Here is an 11,133-nt window from a genome sequence, read left to right on the forward strand (position 1 = left end):
GACCACCGGGGAGGCGAGAGAGCCTTTTCGGCCGGGGCGGGGGTGTCTCCTGCCCGCTGGCCGCCCGGGGCTGGCGGGGCGGGAAGCTTCAAACGGCAGGCCATCCCCGCGGAGTTACCCGAGAGCGGACGGGCGGCAAGGGGGGAAGAAGGCGGACACCCCCCGGGCGCAGATGCCGGGCGCCTCCCCAAACTCGCCAGAGCTCCCCCGGAGTCTCCCCGTCACCGTCACCGCCGTGTCCTCCCCGCAGGTGCTGGCCCACACGCAGCGGCAGCGGCCAGTGCCGCCCCCGAGCTGCTGGAGCTCCGCCCGCCCTCAAAGTGTCGGACCCCAAGGAGCGCTGCGGCGGGTTCGGGCCGCGCAACGGGTTTATTTTGTGCTGTCGCACACAACTCTATAAAGTTTTTAAGGAGAAAAAGCCGGATTTGGGTGAATTTATCGCCGGCGGGGCGGCCGCACGGTCCCGTTGCCACGGCGACGGCGCCCCGCCCCCGCCGAGGCGTCTTCACCATAGCAATCGCTCCCGGGCGGATGGGCGGGAGGGTGGGCCAATCAGAGCGCGGGTTCCGCGCTCCCATTGGTCGGATCGCCTCGCCGCGCTCCCATTGGTCGGATCTCTCGCCGGGGGTGGGGTGCGGCAGGGACTGATGGCGGTGGCGAGCCAATGGAGCGGCGTTGCTCAAGGAGGGGGGCGGGCGGTGGCCAATGGGCGCGCGTCGTGGGCGGGCCGGGCCGGGCCGGGGCGTTCCGGAAGCGGACGGAGCCGGGGGAAAATGGCGGCCGGCTCAAAATCGGAGCGGGGCGATCCGGGCGGAAAGCTGGGCCCGGCGGGCGGGTGCGTGGTCGGGCCGGGCCCGGCCCGCGGGGCCGCCGCGAGCACGTCGTGAGGCAGCTGGACCGCGTCAAGGTGAGCGTTCTGTGGGGGCCCCGAGGGGTGATGGGGGGGCGGCCGGGAGGGCCCCGAATGGGGCTGGGGGAACGGGGGGCCCGGAGCGGGGCATTGTCGGGTCGGAGGGGGTTGCCTGGGTCCGGCTCCGCGCGGGGTCCCTTCGTCCTGGGGGGTTTGAGGTGCGGTGCCGGCGATGCTGGAGCAATAAAGCCTGGCACGGCGGTAAGAAAGCGGTGCCCGGGCCGAGCTGGTGCCGCCCCGCAGGGACGCGGGGCCGGGCCCTCCGCAGTTTCCCAGCGCTCCCCCAAAGTGCCCGTGGGGCCCTGGGGGTGCGGGCTGTGGGGTGGCTCCGCTCCCTCAGCGTCACCCAGAGGGGCTGCAGAAGGGGTCAGGAAGCAGATGGAGGGGACCAGTTTGGGGCCCGACACGGAGACCGGGTCTCTTGCTCCCGGGGCTGGCAACCAGGCTCGTGTGGCTGGTTTTGGGGCTCAGAAAGAGGGGGAGTTGTGTGGCTTTGGGCTCAGGAACAGGGTTAGAGATGAAATCCGTGGCAGCCCCTCTCTCTCTGCACGGAGGGTCTGTCCCGGCTCCGCTCCCGAGGGCAGAGGTAGAGTGGGGGTCCCCCGGCTCATCCCCGTTGGCTGGGTGCGACAAACAGGCTGATTTCTCACCTCCTCTTTTCCCAGGGTCACCTTCTGCGTCACAGCAAGAGAACCTTGCACGGCTGATTGTGCTCGCTGCTCAGGTAATGGCACGCGTGTGGCTGGGGGAGCGGGGAGACACATCGGTGAGTTCAGGGATGCTACAGATACTCCACATCGAAGCCATGGAAAAGGCAACTTTGCTGCCAGTGCAGAAAAGCTGACGAGGAGTTGCAGTGAACAGAGCGTGCCTCCTGCCTGAGCAGGTCCCTCTAAAAAGAATATAAGGTCTGTTCTGGAGCACGTTACACAGCCAAAAGCATTCGCCAATCTGCTGGTGCTTTTTGATTGCAGCACCAGGGATTTGATTTTCCACCTGACCCTCGAGAATAAAACCATTTGGGCGATCTCTTATATTGCTGATTTTTCTATGCAAAATTAAACTTAAAAAAAAAGGTAACATTGTATAATTTACCCACTGACTTGCATTGTTTAAAGTGCAACTGCCAAATAGCTGTAGCATACAATGTATGAGGCATATTTAGGCAGTTAAGTGTTTGTTCTGAAGGTTTAAAAAGAGAGGCGACTGAATGTTACCAGGTTTTCCCCAATATTTCGACAGAGTGCTCTGAGGTACTTTATTTCTGTCTGGCTTTCAGTGGCGCGTTTCCCCAGCAGCCCAGTAGCATCTCTCTCGGGCAGTGCCCCTGGCCAGATGTCCCTCCTCCTTGTGTAACACCCAGGAAAACCTGCAGTCAAATTATTACTGTGTATTTTGAAGATGAGTAGTTTGCTGCTATCAATTCACAGCTGTGCAAGTGAAATTAGTGCCAGAGGCAAGTCAAATACTTCTAGAGTATGAGTATTTTTACTGGATGTATATAAACATAGGCTCACCCTTTCACCATGAAGTGAATGACTGAGCTTTGTTCTTTATTGTTCCTTTTGCTCTTCAGGGTTTGATCCGTGCCTCTCAGCTGCATCGACCCAGCGAGCGAGGTGAGCGGCAGCAGCAGCATGAGGGCTGTAGGTGCAGTGGTGGGTCCAGCAGTGTCAGTTCTGGTTACGGCCCAGTCTGGTCCTGCCGCCCTGCGGGGTGGTTTCCCTGCGGCCGCGCTGGGAGGAAGGGGCCAGGCGTTTGGCAGCACCAGACAGGGGGTGTGTGTGTATGAATAAAAAGGGATGCGTGTGTCTGTGGGGGCGACAACATCATTTGGGGCACCCCAGTGTCACTGAGGGGGAGGTGATGTGGCAGAGGAGCAGGTGAGCAGGTGGTGTGGGTCATGCAGGGGTCGTCCCCTGTCCTTGTGTCGTGTGTCGTCCCCCCCCGCAAAGAGGTGGGTCACAACCCCAAAATGTCTGAAAATTCACGGGGGTGGATTTAAAGAATGTTAAAACCTCTAAACATGGGCGTGAGACATTGAAATAAAGTCTCTCGTTTTTATATGCATTGATAAATAATTTCTTTATATAGAAGGAGTTAAAAATAAAACCCTATATCTCTAAGCATTCTGTGGTTCTATGTTGTATAAAGGGATTTAGAATATAAAAAGATATTAAAATGTCAAAATATATGTCTAAATCAAGTCCTATATAATGTTAACATAGAAGTCTAAATGCATCTGAGTCTAAACAGATATTCTATATCAGTGCAAATAGATAATATATATTCCCTTAAATTGATCTATCTGCATGTGAATAGATACGTTAATGTAAACGTCTATGCTCTGTAAGGTTTTAAAAATGCAAAGAAAGCCTATTTATGGAAAGGATTTAAAAACTCTCCCTGCCCTTTAATCTCTCTTGAAGACATAAAAATACTTTCCAAAGCTGCCCCTTTTCCCCTCCCAATTTGGGGCCAGTTCCCCCGAATGGGGACTTTTCCCTGCGGGGCTGCGCACACCCAGCGGGAGCTGCTGCCACGGCACAAAAATACCCCCAAGCCCCCGATTCTGGGTCTGCACTGGGGGGCAAAACAACAATTTGGGAGAAAAAAATCCTAATTTGGGACTCCCAGGAAAGCCAAATCCAGTTGGATTTGTGCAGCTGGAAAGGAGGAAAAAAAAAATGCCAAAAAAATTTTCATGCCGAAAAGCAAAGATCGCTGACTTTCGCGTTGTGGCTAAGGCACCAGCCTTCCTGCCGGGTCCCTGGCGGCCTCGCTGCTGCTGCCCCCCTGTGGCCGAAGCGTGGTACTGCAGACCGGGCCCCGCACCGGCGGCTGCCGGGCGCCATCCCCGGCGGCGGGGCCGGGCCGGGACCACCGGGGAGGCGAGCGAGCCCCTTCGGCCGGGGCGGGAGTGTCTCCTGCCCGCTTGCCGCCCGGGGCTGGCGGGGCGGGAAGCTTCAAACGGCCCGCTGCGGCAGGCTGCCGGGGCGCCGGAGGCGAGCCCCGGGGAGTTAGCCGAGAGCGGGCGGGCGGCAAGCGGGGAAGAAGGCGGACACCCCGCAGGCGCAGATGCCGGCCGCCTCCCCAACTCGCCAGAGCTCCCCCGGAGCCTCCCCGATCACGCCCCGGGCCGTGCCGCCCGCCACCGCCGTGTCCCCCCCGTAGGCGCTGGCCCACACGCAGCCTCAGCGGACGCTGCGCCCGAGCTGTGGGAGCCCCGTCTGCCCTCGAAGCTCCGGATCCCAGGGGAGCGCTGCTGGGGGACCGGGCAGCGCGCCAGGCTTATTTTGTGCTTTCGCAAACAAATCTCTACAGTTTTTAAGAAGAAAAAGCCGTGTTTTGGTGAATCTCCCTCCTCGCCCCCGCCCGTCCTCCCCCGCCCCGCAGGGCCCTGTCGCCATGGCAACGGCCTCGGCCCCCGCCAGAGCGTCCTCACCATGGCAACCGCTCTGGGACGCATGCGCGGAAGAATGGGCCAATCACAGCGCAGGTGCCGCGCTCCCATTGATCGGGTCACCTCGCCGTGCTTCGATTGGTCGGATCGCCTCGCCAGGGCGGGGCGCAGTGATGATTGACTGCGGCGAAAGGCCAATGGAACTGAGCTGCCTGTGAGCGGAGTGACCCATGGCCAATGGGCGCGCGCCGTGGGCGGGCCGTCGGCGGCGGGCCGGGCCGCTCCGGAAGCGGACGGGGCCGGGGGAAAATGGCGGACGGGTGGAAGCGGGCGCGGGGCGGCCTGGCGGGAAAACGGGACCAGGCGGGCGGGTCCTCGGCCGGGCCGGATCCGCGGGACTGGGTCCCCGGGGCTGCCGCGAGCACGTCGTGAGGTATCTGGACCGCGTCAAGGTGAGCGGGGGGCGGCGGGGAACATGGCGGGGTGCCGGCGGAGTCCCGAGGCGAGACGGGGGGGCCTGAGGGGGGCACGGGGGGCCTGAGAGATCCCTGAGGGGGCCCGGGCGTACGGAGGGGTGTCTCACTGGGGCATTGTAGCGTCGGAGGGGGCTGGCTGGGCCGGACTTCCCGCAGGGTCCCTTCGGCCTGGAGGGGTTGGGGTGCGCTGCTGGTGGTGCTGGAGCAATTAAACCTGGGACGGCAGTAATTGAGCGTCGGCCGGGCCGAGCTGCGGCCGCCCCGCAGAGACGCGGGGCCAGATTCTCGGCACAAAACTGCCGGCGGGGGACACTGGGGATGCCGGGCCGTGGGGCGGCTGCGCTCCCCCCGCCCCTCGACGTCGCCCAGCGGGGCTGCAGAGGGGGTCGGGAAGCAGAGAGGGGGCGCCAGTTTGGGGCGCGACACGGAGACCAGGTCTTCTGCACCCGGGGCTGGCAACCAGGCTCGTGTGGCTGGTTTTGGGGCTCAGAAAGAGGGGGAGTTGTGTGGCTTTGGGCTCAGGAACAGGGTTAGAGATAAAATCCATGCCAGGTGCCTCTCTCTGCGTGGTGGGTCCATCGCGGCCCCACTCCCAAGGGCAGAGGTAGGGTGGGAATCCCCCAGCTCGGCTGCGTTGGCTGGGTGTGACAAACAGGCTCATTTCTTGCCTCCTCTTTTCCCAGGGTCACCTTCTGTGTTACGGCAAGAGAATCCTGCACAGCTGATTCCACTTGCGGCTCAGGTAATGGCACGCGTGTGGCTGGGGGAGCGGGGAGACACATTGGTGAGTTCAGGGATGCTGCAGATAGTCCGTGTCAAACCTGCAGAAAAGGCAACTTTGCTTTTCTGGACAGCTGATGAGGAACTGCAGTTCACAGAGAGTGCCTCCTGCCTGGGTTGGTGCCTTGGTATATAGGAATGGTTTCCTTTGGGGTTAAAGAGCGAACTTTCACCTCAGATAAATTAAGAGCTGCCTGTTACCTTCTTTAGGGTCTCGTCTCTTCTCTTCCTCTTCCTCTTCAAAAGTAAAACCATTTGGGGGATCTCTTATATCGCTGATTTTTCTATGCAAAACTAAACTTAAAAAAAAAGGGAACATTGTATAATTACCCACTGACTTGCATTGTTTAAAGTGCAACTGCCAAACAGCTGTAGCATACAATGTATGAGGCATATTTAGGCAGTTAAGTGTTTGTTCTGAAGGTTTAAAAAGAGAGGCGACTGAATGTTACCAGGTTTTCCCTGATATTTCGACAGAGTGCTCTGAGGTACTTTATTTCTGTCTGGCTTTCAGTGGCGCGTTTCCCCAGCAGCCCAGTAGCATCTCTTGGGCAGTGCCCCTGGCCAGATGTCCCTCCTCCTTGGGTAACACCCAAGAAAACCTGCAGTCAAGTTATAACTGTGTATTTTGGAGAGTGATAGTGTCATGGTATTAATTCGCAGCTGTGCAAGTGAAATTAGTGCCAGAGGAAAGTCAAATACTTTTATAGTGTAAGTATTTTTATTGGGTATATATAAACCGAACACACGCAAAAGGAAGAGGGAAGGGACAAGGCATTTTGCAACACCAGTGAGACAGTTTACTGTTAGGCTAAGAGCACGTTCAAAATTGTAGCAATTAGACTTAATCCTGACTTTGAGAGTTCGAATGGCTCTGGCTTTTGAAGGCTGTGCTGTATTTTGAGCTGAGCTGTTTCCTCAGAATGCTCCTGTAGCTCAGCTGCTGTCCCATCCCTCAGTCTGATGGGATTCCTCTGCTCTCTTCTGGGCTATTTTTTAAGATGCTGAGCTATAATTGGGGATTTTTGTTTTCCAGGTGCCTCGTTGTAGGTGTCTCGTGCTGCTTGAGAGATCCCCAGCCCAGGTTTGCAGCTGGTGGTGGAGCCCCCTGAGGGGAAGGGGCCAGCCCTGGGTCTGGGCATTTTGGTCCTTTTTTTGGGATGAATAAAAAGGGACGTGTGTCTGGGGAGCTGATGATGTCATTTGGGGCACCCCAACATCACCGGGGGAGCAATGAGGCAGTGGAGGAGCAGGTGAGTGGGGGATGTGGGGTTATGTGGGTGTCCCCAAAAGAGGTGGGTCACAGCCCCAGAACGTCTGAAAATTCTTGGGATGCATTAAAAAATGTGAAAACCTATAACTATGGGCATGAGATATTGAAATAGACATCGCTCTCTCATTTATATATGAGAAATATTTATATACTGAGAAATAATATTAATTTATGTATGTAAAATAAGTGCAAAATAAAAACCTCTCCCTAAGGATTCTATGATTCTGTGCTTCTGTGTTATATAAAAGATCCTAGAATATAAAAATACTTTAAAAAATGTATTTATAAAACGATATTAGTGTCAAAATAAATGTGTAAGCAGACAGTCTAAATAGATATTCTGTATCATAAGTGTTAATGTCTAAGTCTGAGCAGATTTTCTATGTAAGTGTAAACAGATAATATAAATTCCCTAAATGTCATCGCCGCCGTTGTTTGCATCATCATCGTCAGCGTCGTTGCCGCCATCGTCGGCATTCATCCTTCATGTCGTGGTCGTCGTCGTTGTTCACGTCACTGTCGTGGTTGTCGTCGTCCGACGTCCCATCCTGCCCCTCTGCCGCCCGACGCTGCTCCCAGGACAGGCCCCCCCGGCCCCCCTCACCCGTGGGGCTGGGTGGGACACAGAGACTGTCAGCCCCCCCCAGAGGGTGCCGGGGTGCTGGGAAACAAGGAATGACCCCCCCGGAGGGTGCCAGGAGGGACACACAAGGTGTGACACACACCCCTCCCCCGGGGGTGGGGGTGGCACAATTGGGCCCCCCAGTGCTGTCCTGGAAGGGTGGGGGGGGGTGTTGGCTTTGTCCTGGGGTTGTGGGGGGGTCCTGGGTGTCCCCACCCTGTGCTGTGTCTTTATTCCGGGCTGGAAGGTTGGTGTGGGGGGCTCTGCTGGAGGACGCAGCAATGGAGTGGGGTGAGACGGGGGGGAGGTATGGCTCCCCCCACCCCAGGCTGTGCTGGGGGGCTCTGCCCTTCCTGAGGAGGGGTGCTGGGGGGGAGGGAATTGTGTTCTCTCATCCCTTTCTCTTCCATGCCCCCCAGGCCCTGGAGCAGCTGCTGTGACAGAGCTGAGTCCTGGAGCGTGGGGAGAGGTGGGTCAGGATACCCAGAACCCATTTTGGGGGGGGTGTGTGTGGTCTTTTCCCCCCCCTCCCCTCCTGGGGGGGGCTGGGTGCTGCTCCCTGGGTCCCCCCTGGACCCTCCCCCAATCCTGGCTGGGTGAAGCCCCCCCGGCTTTGAACCCAGGGCTGTGGGGAATACCCTTGGTGTGAGCCCCTGTGGAGTAATTGCTAAAATGATCAAAAACACACAATTGTTCGCACATTAAGGTAAGGTACAAAATCAAAAAGCTTCTAGGGTAGAACACAGCCGCAGCTGGGATGCGAAGAGTCTGCGATTCCCTGTACGATATTGCTTGCAAAGCAACACGGGGGGCGAAGTGGAATGGAGAGTCCACGGTCTCGCCCTGTGAAAATCCAGCAGATGTGGGAACAGGATGGAGCTTATGGAACCGATATCAGTCCTATGGAACTGATAAGCTGCATACTTACTACCCTGAGCCAACAGTCTGTCGAATTTTGATGAAATGCTGTCCTTCGTGCAAACTTTGCTCATTATGATGTCATTACAATACCAAAACGCACCTCCATCCTGAAGGCTACCCGCCTCCAAGGTGCGACCGCTCCTCCTGGAGTCTGTGCCCTGAATTTTTTGTAAACTCTACCTTTAAATGTGAGGCGAGAGAATTTTACACCAGTCATAATAAAGGTATTTATGACTGGAGTCACTCAAACTCCACCTTGAAGGTTAAAAATAGTACAAAAATAGCCCAAGAAAGGGGGGATATGAGAGAAGACACCATCGTGAACAAATCAAGGAGGACTCCATCACCGACTGCCGTTGACTTCCAGGACCAGTCGACGGGATGAGCCTTTCTTGCCCCCCATAGGGACACCTTTGGGTAAGACTCGGACTATACCGATGCTTCCTCGGGAAACTTAGAAATCTCTCTAGGGAGTCTTTTCCCTATATTTGTAGCCAGGCTGTATTGTTTAGAAGTTTGTCACACGTTTTGTGTAATTAACAAGACTTTTATTTGCACGTGCTTTGCAGACAGTGTATTTATCACGGGCAACCCATAAGAACCTATATATCTGTTGCTTAAATAAACCCCACTGTTTAAGTAGCCGGTCGTTTCGGTTTCCCATTGAACACGGCCAAAGAGAGTGGCCGTTGCTAGTTCACGAGCACGACTAGACTGAAGGTGCCGCCCCCTGTTAGCGTATCCGACTCGTTACAGTTGAATGTATTAAACGCGACTGGAGTGATCGTGGGGCATTGGGCATCCCTCGGAATTCAAACCCAGCCGCGCCTGGCCTCCCGCCTGGGTGGGGAGTGTTAGAACGCAAGGGGCTTTATTTTCTGCCAAAACCGTTTTGACCCTTAACGCGACAGCCCCCTGTGCCCGGGGTGGGGGGGTCCCCAGGGTGTTCCCCCGATGCCGCGCTGGGTGCAGGGAGACTCCAGGCACCCAGTGAAGGGGGCGGGGGGGACACTTTTTATTTTCCAGGTGTTTGTGCCGGAGCAGCAGCAGTGGCGGCGGCGGATGCGCCATTGTCCCTGCAGGTGGGTGGGGCGCAGTCCTGGGCCCCCCATCCCCCTCCCGTCGCTGTCCTGCCTCTCTTTCCACCCCTGGCCCATCACTATCCCTGCCCACATGCCTGCCCATATCCTTTCTGCTCCTGCCCCTGCCTGATCCCTGTCCCTGGCCGTATCCCTGCCCCTGCCTGTGTGTCTGTTTCTGTCTCTGACCCTGCTCCTGCCTTGTCCCTGCACCTTCCTTTGTCCCTGTCCTGTCCCTATTTCCACCCTCGGCACATCACTATCCCTGCCCCTGCCTGCGTCTGGTGAGGAAAATCTCATTTCCTAACTATTGTACCAATTAGTCTTTATATAGTATTGAAACCGTATGGACTTTCTTAAGATATATATATTTACATTGTATGCTGCATAGTTACGGTTCAGCAGGCACGGCTGCAGGATGGCAGCTCCCTGCGAGGAGGAGGAGGAAGAGGAGGAGGACAGCCCCATCCTGAAGGGTGAAGGCCACCCCTGGACTCCCAAGATAAGGAGCACCCCGGCTCCTCCAACACCCCCCTAAGATCCTCCTGTGACCTGTCCTCACAGATAAATAGAATCATGGAACCACAGAATGGTTTGGGTTGGAAGGGACCTTAAAGATCATCCAGTTCCAACCACCCGCCCTGGGCAGGGACACCTCCCACCAGACCAGGTTGCTCCAAGCCCCGTCCAACCTGGCCTTGAACCCCTCCAGGGATGGGGCAGCCACAGCTTCTCTGGGGAACCTTTCACCACCCTCACAGTGAAAAATATCTTGCCTTACATCTAGTCTAAATCTCCCCTCTTCCAGTGTGAAGCCATTACCCCTTGTCCTATCACCACATACCCTTGTAAATAGTCCATCTCCAGCTTTCATACACCTGTAGCGAGATGGACTCCAGAGACAGCTGGACGAGGAAAGGGTGGCACCACCATAGAATCCCAGTGGCTTTGCAAAGTAGGGGCGTGTGTGTGTGTGGCGGGGGGAGGGGAGTAAGTAGGGATTGTCCAAACCATGCTGTACCCCAGCGCTCAGGAGGTGTGAGAGCCATGTGTGACACCATGTTTGGGGTGCCCCCATTCGGCTGGGACATCCCATGGGTGCAAATAAAGAGTGACTCTTGTTCTCACCTTGGCACCCTGGCCTCGCTCCTTGGGCGTCCGGGGACAGGTGTGAAATGTTTGTGGCACCAGTCCCTGCCCACAGCCCCGGCCCTGCCTGTACCCTGTCCCTGCTGCCGGTCCTGTCCTTTCCCGTATCCCTGTCCCTCCACCTGTCCCTGCCCCGTCTGCACACCTCCACATATCCCTGTACTTTTCCCTGCTCCTGGCCCTGCCTGTATCTCTGCCTCTGTCCTTGTCCCCACCCCTGCCTGTATCCCCATCCCTGCCCCAATACCTGCTCCTGTCCCTATTTCTACCCCTGTCCCTTCCCATAATTGCCCATATCCCTGCCTGTATCCCTGCTCCTGCCCCTGCCCACATCCTTGCCCCTGCCTGTATTCCTGCCCCGCTGCCTGCCCTGTTGTCACCCAACACTAAGGGGACTGCCATCCCTGCTCCTGCCCATGTCCCTGCCCCAGCCATATGGCTGCCCCTGCCCGTATCCCTGCCCCGTCTCTATCCCTGTCCCTGCCCATCTCTCCCCCTGCCCGTACCCTCATGTTGGGAA

The 11,133-nt window shown here is 57.0% G+C and overlaps 2 long non-coding RNA genes across 3 annotated transcripts; both read left to right on the top strand.

Moving 5' to 3' along the window:
- The first annotated feature begins 734 nt into the window (after positions 1-734).
- Positions 735-3,579, top strand: LOC141749369 (uncharacterized). Its single transcript, XR_012589342.1, has 3 exons — positions 735-907; positions 1,576-1,634; positions 2,487-3,579. It is a non-coding gene; the product is annotated as an uncharacterized LOC141749369 (long non-coding RNA).
- A 1,014-nt stretch (positions 3,580-4,593) lies between these two features.
- On the top strand, positions 4,594-9,025 carry LOC141749348 (uncharacterized). Of its 2 annotated transcripts, XR_012589335.1 has the most exons (4): positions 4,605-4,765; positions 5,473-5,531; positions 6,606-6,822; positions 7,884-9,025. It is a non-coding gene; the product is annotated as an uncharacterized LOC141749348 (long non-coding RNA). The 2 variants fall into 2 exon arrangements; XR_012589336.1 differs by lacking the exon at positions 7,884-9,025 and having other exon boundaries at positions 4,594-4,765; positions 6,606-7,053.
- The last annotated feature ends 2,108 nt before the right edge of the window (positions 9,026-11,133 follow it).

This window comes from Larus michahellis, chromosome 10 (genome assembly GCF_964199755.1).
Source record: "Larus michahellis chromosome 10, bLarMic1.1, whole genome shotgun sequence".
NCBI classification, from domain to species: Eukaryota; Metazoa; Chordata; class Aves; order Charadriiformes; family Laridae; genus Larus; species Larus michahellis.